This window comes from Haematobia irritans, chromosome 1 (assembly GCF_050003625.1).
Source record: "Haematobia irritans isolate KBUSLIRL chromosome 1, ASM5000362v1, whole genome shotgun sequence".
Taxonomy (NCBI): Eukaryota; Metazoa; Arthropoda; class Insecta; order Diptera; family Muscidae; genus Haematobia; species Haematobia irritans.
The window spans coordinates 5,338,737-5,347,641 of NC_134397.1; positions in this window are offsets into that span (position 1 = coordinate 5,338,737).

The window sequence follows — 8,905 nt, forward strand, 5'->3', positions numbered from 1 at the left end:
GATTTCGCAATGTCCGTCCATCCGTATGTTGAAATTACACTTACTTCCGAACGAAATAAGCAATCGACTTCAAAATTAGTAATTATAAAACGACCCCAGATTTAGTTTGCTTAGAGCCAATTCATCAACCCAAGTAAGTCGATTGTAGATGACAGTCTTTACTAGAACTTTCTACGCAATTCTTTTTAGGATTCGGCCTGGCCGAACTTACGGCCGTATATACTTGTTATACCCTCCACCATAGGATGGGGGGGGGTATATTAACTTTGTCATTCCGTTTGTAACACATCGAGATATTGCTCTAAGACCCCATAAAGTATATATATTCTGGGTCGTGGTGAAATTCTGAGTCCGTCTGTTGAAATCACGCTAACTTCCGAACGAAACAAGCTATCGACTTGAAACTTGGCACAATTAGTTGTTATTGATGTAGGTCGGATGGTATTGCAAATGGGCCATATCGGTCCACTTTTACGTATAGCCCCTATATTGATGTAGGTTGGATGGTATTGCAAATGGGCCATATCGGTCCACTTTTACGTATAGCCCCCATATAAACGGACCCCCACATTTGGCTTGCAGACCCTCTACAAGAAGCAAATTTCATCCGATCCGGCTGAAATTTGATACATGGTATTAGTATATGGTCTCTAACAACCGTACAAAAATTGGTCCGCATCGGTCCATAATTATATATAGCCCCCATATAAACCGATCCCCCGATTTGGCTTTCGGAGCCTCTAAGAGAAGCAAATTTCATCTGATCCGGCTGAAATTTGGTACATTGTATAAGCATATGCCCTTTAACAACCATGCAAAAATTGGTCCACATCGGTCCATAATTATATATAGCCCCCATATAAACCGATCCCCAGATTTGGCTTGCGGAGCCTCTAAGAGAAGCAAATTTCATCCGATCCGGTGGAAATTTGGTACATGGTGTTAGTATGTGGTCTCTAACAACTATGCAAAAATTGGTCCATATCGGTCCATAATTATATATAGCCCCCATATAAACCGACCCCCCGATTTGGCTTTCGGAGCCTCTAAGAGAAGCAAATTTCATCCTATCCGGCTGAAATTTGGTACATTGTGCCAGTATATGGTCTTTAACCACCATGCAAAAATTGGTCCATAATTATATATAGCTCCTATATAAACCGATCCCCCGATTTGGCTTGCGGAGCCTCTAAGAGAAGCAAATTTTACCCGATCCGGCTGAAATTTGGTACATGGTGTTAGTATATGGTCTCTAATGACCATGCAAATATTGGTCCACATCGGTCCATAATTATATATAGCCCTCATACCAGATTTGACCTCCGGAGCCTCTTGGAAGACCAAAATTCGTCTGATTCAGTTGAAATTTGGTACGTGGTTTTAATATATGGCCTCAAACACCCATGCAAAAATTGGTCGAAATCGGTCCATAATTATATATAGACCCCATATAAACCGATCCCCAGATTTGACCTCCGGAGCCCCTTGGAAGAGCAAAATTCATCGGATTCGGTTGAAATTTGGTACGTTATGTTAGTATATGGTATCCAACAACCATGCATGAATTGGTTCATATCAGTCCATAATTATATATAGCCCCCATATAAACTGATCCCCAGATTTGACTTCCGGTGCCTTGTGGAGAAGCAAAATTGATCCGATATGGTTGAAATTTGGTACGTGGTGGTAGTATATGATATTTAACAGCCATGGCAAAAGTGGTCCATATCTGTCCATAATCATATATAGCCCCCATATAAACCGATCCCGAGATTTGATTTTGGAGCCTCTTGGAGGAGTAAATTTCCTCCGAGTTAGTTGAAATTTGGTACATTGTGCTAGTATATGGCCGTTAACAACCGTGCCTAACTAGGTCCATATCGGTCTATAGTTATATATAGCCCTCAGATAAATAGATCCCCAATCACACAAAAATTGGTCCATATCAAGTTCATAATTGTATATAGCCCCCATATAAGCGACTCCCATATTTCAATGCTGGCTTCCTACGTACCGTGCAAAAGTCCATATCGATTCGTAATTATTTGTAGACTTACATACCTTTTTGTCTAATATATACCACTTGTGGACTAGCTCACAATTTAGAAAACGATTTAAGATACCACAACCCGAGTGGATGACAATCTTTCGTAGAAGTTTCTAAGCAATCCATGGTGGAGGGTACATAAGATTCGGCCTGGCCGAACTTACGGCCGTTTATACTTGTTTTATAATAAAATTAAAACAATGAACAATATATTGCTTTACTTTGTTGCATTACATATCAGCTACCCTCTATATATTTCAACAAAGGCCGAATGTAACTTTCATAGTGTTTAGTATCGAAGTGTTTATTTAGAGCCAGTTTTTGGAAAATAAACGAAGTTTCGGTCAATAGTATCACATACTATGTTTCAAATGCAATTTTAACCCGGAACTGGATCGGTACACTTATTTATTTATTTATTTTTTTTTTTTTGAAAATTCCATTGTTTTATTTGTCAATTTTTTTTATTTATTTGTCCAATTTTTTTTCCTGGAGTTTTTGGCAATTATTATGGTTCTTAAATTATTCCATTACATTTTCAATCAATTATAATTCCCATCCATTCAGTTCATATCATTAATTTCCGTATATGTTAGAATAAATGTATAATGCATTGCTACAGTAACTCGTCTACCACATAATCGATATTAGTTGTATTGGAAACTAGACATGGGGACACACAGTTGTATACCTATGATCAATATGCAAACTATATTCCAAAATATAAATGATAAATTTGTTGAACCAATTCCATTTCCGTTTGAGTTCAAAATTTGTATATTTAACCAAAAATGTAAATCAAAGGATTTTAATGTGTCATCATCACTTAGATGAGAAACCCATGCTCAAATACTAAATCCTTTTGCTTCAATACACACATATCGATCTATATGTGTGGGCCACAAATATATGGGACAACATAAATTAATGACTCTGTCATCATTATATTAAATTGATTTGGAAACATTTGAATTCATTATGAATGGATTCACATTAGAATTCAGCAAATCAAAGAGGACAAACATTGAGCGATATAGTAGCAACTAAGGAGATAAATGTGTGGGTCGGTATACTAAAGGAAATGTATTAGAGTATCTCATAGAATATCATTTTTTGGAGGCTTTATAAAACGTTGAAGATTTCCTGAGAAGGAACTGGTTAGTATCATGACTAAAATAGTTTTTCAATTTACCAATTTAACTTCTCCAAGCAATTCTTCATTTCGATTTTTATTATCTTAGGTAAACAGTATTATCCTCTACCTTAGAGAGATTGAAAGCAAGCTCATTGCATTCCTTAAAGAGTATATCTTGCAGCAACCTAGTATATCATTAAGCTCCTCTTATTTACAATTTGGTTTTATGCATGACGTTTCTTCAGAGTGAATGCCTTTTGCATACACATCCAAATTCATTGTACACCATTACAAAACTAATTGTGTCTTATGTTAAAGTATGTACGATGCGTAATTCCAATTCTCTGCTCTTCCCTTGATAGAGCGTAAATATTTGAAAAGTAACTACGCACGATTTACACAAAACTTCTGATGACCTAAAACTCATTGAATTAAAGAGATTGATTAAGAGGAACAGTTAGAGGGCGCAATGTAAAATTATGGGGCCCTAAAACGAGACAACTTTGATGTCAAATCTCCATTCTCAAATACTGTCAAAAGTTTCAAAAGTCGATAGCTTGCTCGGGTTCAGAAGTTAGTGTGATTTTAACAAACGGACGGATTGACGGACATCGCTAGATGGATTCAGAATTTCACTATGACCCAGAATATACGTATATACTTTATGGAGTCTGAGACCAATATTTCGATGCATTACAAATGGAATGATAAAGTTAATATACCCCGATATTATTCCAGTAAAACATTTGGAAGCTCTTTCAAAGACACAACGACACAAAATCACTTCCAAAAATTTCCTCCTAATTTTAACTTTTTTGTTTCAAATAGGATAAAAACAGAGTAATAATTAATATAATGGTAAAAAATATTTAAATTTTGTCGAGAAAAATACTAAACACACCATGGAAAAATTGTGAATTTTTGAAAATTTTGAATCATGAAATGTTAAAACAAATCATTTATTTGGCAAAATATCACGAAATTTTTAAATTCACATCCAAAACACTGAATTCGGATCACACCTTAAAAAATGGTGCAACGGCTGTTGAAATGGTGCACATCCCTCATATGACAAGCCCATGTTGAACTCATCGCTTTGGCGACGCTTTTTTAATCAGATTGTGCAGGGTAAACACCTGCTTCGCAAGTTTTCCACTAATTTGGAATACATGGGTTGTGTATACACTCACTTTAATAGAAATTGGAGTATTATATCCTCCACCATAGGATGGCGGGTATATTAACTTTGTCATTCCGTTTGTAACACATCGAAATATTGCTCTAAGACCCCATAAAGTATATATATTCTGGGTCGAGGTGAAATTCTGAGCCGATCTGAGCATGTCCGTCCGTCCGTCTGTTGAAATCACGCTAACTTCCGAACGAAACAAGCTATCGACTTGAAACTTGGCACAAGTAGTTGCTATTGATATAGGTCGGTTGGTATTGCAAATGGGCCATATCGGTCCACTTTTACGTATAGCCCCCATATAAACGTACCCCCAAATTTGGCGGCGGATCCACTAAGAGAAGCAAATTTCATCCGATCCGGCTGAAATTTGGTACATGGTGTTAGTATATGGTCTCTAAAAACCATGCAAAAATTGGTCCACATCCGTCTATAATTATATATAGCCCCCATATAAACCGATCCCCCGATTTGGCTTGCGGAGTCTCTAAGAGAAGCAAATTTTACCCGATCCGGGAGAAATTTGGAACATGGTGTTAGTATATGGTCTCTAATGACCATGCAAAAATTGGTCCACATCGGTCCATAATTATATATAGCCCTCATATAAACCGTTTACCAGATTTGACCTCCGGAGCCTCTTGGAACACCAAAATTCATCTGATTCAGTTGAAATTTGGTACGTGGTTTTAATATATGGCCTCAAACACCCATGCAAAAATTGGTCGAAATCGGTCCATAATTATATTTGGCTTGCGATTTGGCTTGCGGAGCCTCTAAGAGAAGCAAATTTTACCCGATCCGTCTGAAATTTGGTACATGGTGTTAGTATATGGTCTCTAATGACCATGCAAAAATTGGAGCCTCTTGGAAGACCAAAATTCATCTGATTCAGTTGCAATTTGGTACGTGGTTTTAATATATGGCTTCAAACACCCATGCAAAAATTGGTCGAAATCGGTCCATAATTATATATAAGCCCCATATAAACCGATCCCAAGATTTGACCTCCGGAACCCTTGGAAGAGCAAAATTCATTCGATTCGGTTGAAATTTGGTACGTGATGTTGGTACATGGTATCCAACAACCATGCAGGAATTGGTTCTTATCAGTCCATAAGTATATATAGCTCCCATATAAACCGATCCCCAGATTTGACCTCCGATGCCTTTTGGAGAAGCAAAATTCATCCGATCTGGTTGAAATTTGGTACGTGGTGGTAGTATATGATATTTAACAACCATGCCAAAAGTGGTCCATATCAGTTTATAATCATATATAGCCCTCATATAAACCGATCCAGAGATTTGGTTTTGAAGCCTCTTGGAGGAGCAAATTTCATCCGGGTCAGTTGAAATTTGGTACATTGTGCTAGTGTATGGCCGTTAAAACCATGCCTAACTAGGTCCATATCGGTCTATAGTTATATATAGCCCTCATATAAATCGAGCATCAATCACACAAAAATTGGTCCATATCAAGTTCATAATTGTATATAGCCCCCATTTAAGCGACCCCAATATTTCAATTCTGGTTCTCTACGTATCGTGCAAAAAGTCCATATCGATTCGTAATTATTTGTAGACTTACCTATACATACCCTTTTTTGTCTGATTTATACTAACTCACAATTTAGAAACGAACTAACTCACAATTTAGAAAACGATGTTAAGAAGTTTTAAGATACCACAACCCAATTAATTCGATTGTGGATGACAGCCTTTCGTAGAAGTTTCTACGCAATCAATGGTGGAGGGTGCATAAGATTCGGCCTCGCCGAAATGACGGCCATATATACTTGTTTTTCTTTAGATGTAGTTTATTTGGATCGTACAAAGATTTCGCAGTATGTCGACCTTCAAACTCGTCTCCAATATTTCAAACCATTTTTTATTCTTTATTTCAATTAAATACTAAAGAATATCCTTTGAAATCAATATAGAAAGTTAGGTTATATATAGTGTTATATATAGATATAGTGGCAGTCCATTATTTCAAACTCACTTAGGCTATTCAGTCCAGGGTTGGCCTGTCACAAACTGTGACTTTTGCGACATACATTTGCGACGGTATAATACGTATGTCGCAAAAGTCGTAAACCTGCTGTAGAAATCCAAATTTTGAATAGAAGAAATCCTGAACATTTTTTAATTTAGTGTGACAGCATTCGCTGTGAGTTTCTGCCGAAATTTGTGAAAGTTTTCCCATGATCAAGCCTATTTTCTTAGGTGGTATCGAAATTCCCGTTGGTGAGTGTGCAAAATACCTTGGGGTTATATTGGACAGGAGACTGAACTTAAAGCTAAGAAAGGACGAGAAAATCCACGGTTACCCTGAACTCGTGCAAAAGGCAATAGGGAAAATGTGGGGACTAAAACCGAAAATTGTGAACATTCCTAAGAATTGAAACTTCTTCGCACATACCATCGTCTTGGATATCATCGAATTCGCTGCCTAGCTGACGCGACTAAAGTATTTTCAGTTTGCGACTTTTTTTACTTTTTCTACATTCACGACGCGTATGTGACGTTTACGACGTTTACAACTTTGCGACAGTCGCAAACCTAAAACAGTTTGATACAGACCATCTCTGATTCAGTCGGGAGCCACCGTGGTGCAATGGTTAGAATGTCCGCCTTGAATAACTTATATCGCTGAGTTATATTCCTCTTTCTCCGGTGGTCAACACCATTTTAACTTGTTCCATATAGCGATACCAGAATTTTATTTTAAAACTAGGACCTGAAATTTTAAATGGTCTGTAAACTGAAGTCTCAGTTTTTAACCTCTATACAGATAAGAGAGTAACTTTCAATTAAGAACAAAGAGGGTTTTCCCTTATATTAATAAATTCAGCCGAATTTCCACTGTAAAGAGTGGAGAACCTAGAAAAGGTTCACAGGGCTCCAATACTTATAACTGTTGCCAGTCCTGGTTAGAATTTGTTCACCGTTTAAAATAATTTTTTATACCCACCACCATAGAATGGTGACGGGGGTATAATAAGTTTGTCATTCCGTTTGTAACACATCGAAATATCGATTTCCGACTATATAAAGTATATATATTCTTGATCAGGGAGAAATTCTAAGACGATATAACGATGTCCGTCTGTCCGTCTGTCTGTCTGTCTGTCTGTCTGTCTGTCTGTCTGTCTGTTGTAATCACGCTACAGTCTTCAATAATGAAGCAATCGTACTGAAATTTTGCACAAACTCGTGTTTTGTCTGCAGGCAGGTCAAGTTCGAAGATGGGCTATATCGGTCCAGGTTTTGATATAGTCCCCATATAAACCGACCTCCCGATTTGGGGTCTTGGGCTTATAGAAATCGTAGTTTTTATCCAATTTGCCTGAAATTTGAAATCTAGAGGTATTTTATGACCATAAAGAGGTGTGCCAAAAATGGTGAGTATCGGTCCATATTTTGGTATAGCCCCCATATAGACCGATCTCCCGATTTTACTTCTTGGGCTATAGAAACCGCAGTTTTTATTCAATTTACCTGAAATTAGAAATCTAGAGGTATTGTAGGACCACAAATACGTGTGCCAAAAATTGTGAGTATCGGTCCATGTTTTGGTATGGTCTCCATATAAAACGACCTCCCGATTTGGGGTCTTGGGCTTATAGAAACCGTAGTTTTTAACCAATTTCTCTGAAATTGGAAATCTAGAGGCATTTTAGGACCATAAAGAGGTATGCCGAAAATGGTGAGTATCGATCCATATTTTGGTATAGCCCCCATATAGACCGATTTCCCGATTTTACTTCTTGGGCTTCTAGAATCCGAAGTTTTTATCCTATTTGCCTGAAATTGGAAATCTAGAGGTATTTTCGGGTCATAAAGAGGTGTGCCTAAAACGGTGAGTATCGGTCCATATTTTTGTATAGCCCCCACAAGAACGATCTCCCGAGTTAACTCCTTGGGTTTCTAGAAACCGTAGTTTTTATCTGATTTGCCTGAAATTGTAAATATTCTGGTATTTTAGTCTCAAAAACGTGTATCGGATTAAGTTTTTATCGGTCCATTTGGTAATGCCTCCATATAGACTGACTTCACTTCTTGAGGGTGTAGAAGGTGCACTGATCATGAAAATTGCTTGAAGCTCAATGTAAAATTTCAAGATTTTACTTCTACAGATTTAAGATTTCAAATCAAGACGTTATTTTATAATTTTCTTGCACACTTACAAGAGATGTTAATGATTCCTCTAAAACTCAAACAAAAATGGTTCTTATAAATCCAGAATCTGATATAGTCCTGATAGGTGAAATCTTTAAATTTATCTTCGGGAAGTGTCTTCAAGTCCTCAAGCCCTCCTGAAATTTCAAAGGAAACCCTAATATTTGGTTCATGGTGGTGGGTATTTAAGATTCGGCCCGGCCGAACTTACTGCTGTATATACTTGTTGTTATTACAAGACGGATATCCTAACAAAATTCAGCTGTAGTTCGAAAGATTAGCGAAGTTAAAATGATTTCTGGAAAAATATTATTAGAGAAATGATTCCAATACTCTGGGAGTTTATATA